The sequence below is a fragment of the Pteropus vampyrus genome, unplaced genomic scaffold, assembly GCF_000151845.1.
Source record: "Pteropus vampyrus isolate Shadow unplaced genomic scaffold, Pvam_2.0 Scaffold315, whole genome shotgun sequence".
NCBI lineage: Eukaryota > Metazoa > Chordata > Mammalia > Chiroptera > Pteropodidae > Pteropus > Pteropus vampyrus.
The window spans coordinates 830,890-832,748 of NW_011889096.1; positions in this window are offsets into that span (position 1 = coordinate 830,890).

Consider the following 1,859-nt stretch of genomic DNA (forward strand, 5'->3'; position numbering starts at 1 on the left):
AGTCAATGAAGTGGGTACATATTAACGAATGTGCCTTGTCCCGCGTATATTTAAAATAATTTCATTTCGGGATAATGGGTTTTAAGGGGTTTCCAATTACACACTTTGAGAAAAAAGGATACATTTCCATTTAAAGAAACTTTGAAAGAGTTGCGGGCTGTGCGCATAATCGGTGTCCGTGCTCAGAATTACTAATTTATTGTGCGCCGATCCTAATGCCTACTTGATCACAAATAGAAAGGACTGAACAGTGAAGCAGGTCTACAGGCAGTTCATTTGCAATTTTAGACATTTAATAGTTCATAAACCGTGGCACAGCCAAACTCCCTTTCTCACTGTCCCCAAAGGTTTGAGATGAGGCTGCATTTAAGGGGCGCTGGGAATTTTGCGTGAAAAGCCTGCGTGCGCTTTGCGGATTTTCACATTGGCCATCCTGAGAGTTTTAAGGCAGAAAGCATCTGACGAGCCCTTCTGTGCGCTAAGCATGTTGCAGACAGACCACCCTTTCGAACGAGACGTCTAGAAATGATCGCTGAGGGAAACGGTTAGCAAACGGGAGGGTAACAGACCTCGTTCAATAATTCTAACCTTCTCAAGACCCTTATTCGATATGACTCCCATATCCTCCCACGTTATTGTTTCTTTGTGAAAACAGAGAAGATGGCTGATGAGACTGAGCATTAATTGAGGCCGATGACGAAAAAGCAATATTGTGCCTCAGAGGGAGAGGTACCGTTTTAGAATATAATTTTCTCCCCAGAGCAAATTATATTCTCATAATTCCGAACCTTCATAAATTGGCACTGCAGGAAAGTAAATGAATGTTTATCTGATGTTTGAAATGAAACATTTATTTTTATACATGAGTGACTATCCCCTTTGTTATTAGATACTTCTGAACAAAAAAAAAAATACACATATTTATTAGCTTTTATTTTTCTTGGAAGAATGGAGGAGAGAAGCCCAGTTAGAGATGCTTAAGATGTGGAGAAAGGAAATCGGCTTGAAAACATGTGCTCTCCATTTCTCAGACACAAAAGGAGAGGCAGAGCCCTCCAGCTGTCTGCCACCCTGCCCTGGTGACAACTGCTGGGGACAACTGGGCACTGTCCCGCAGCCCCCGCCCCCCAGGCACATGGAGGAATACGGGGCTGCTGGAGCTAACCGTGGTCCAGAGCCGGCCTGTCTCCTGCGTCTCGAAGCAGCTCACGCTTCTTGGTCGTTTCTTGCGTCCTGACGCACGCTGCCCCGAGAGCTCTGAACGGACGCGGGAGGTGACGGGAAACAGCACGTTTCGGGGTTCGCACTTGCTGTCATTGGGTTAATCCTTCTTTGCAGCAGACTGGGAGGGGCCAAGCGCTTGGGCTTTTGTGGACTGGATCCTGCTCTGCTTTGCTAGATGCACCAGGGGCGCATCCTATTGAACGGGGTTTCCCTGCGCGGTTATCACCCAGCTGTTACCCTTCTGAGCTTTTGCCCACCATGAGCACTGGCACGCGTAATGTCGCCCCAAGTCGAGCTTCCGGGAAGACAAAGCAGACACTCTTGGGTCGCTTGTCACCTTTACTGGGGCGGCATTTCCCCGCTTCTCGGTAGAATCCTGCAACCTAACGTGGGAGCTCATTCGAGGTTCCAAATGCACGGAAAAGCGTGGTGCGTCAGAAACTGTGCGCTAAATTTAAAAAAAATAAATAAGAAGAAAGATCACAACCTGAAAAAAATTAATTCATTCATCCAATAAGTGTCATGATGTCGTGTTAGGCGCTGGGGAGTCAAAGGAGAAATCTTTGGGAGAAAGAGGGGTTTTCTGTGACATGGAAGGGATCGGGGCCACTATATCAGGTGTCGTGTTGACTGGA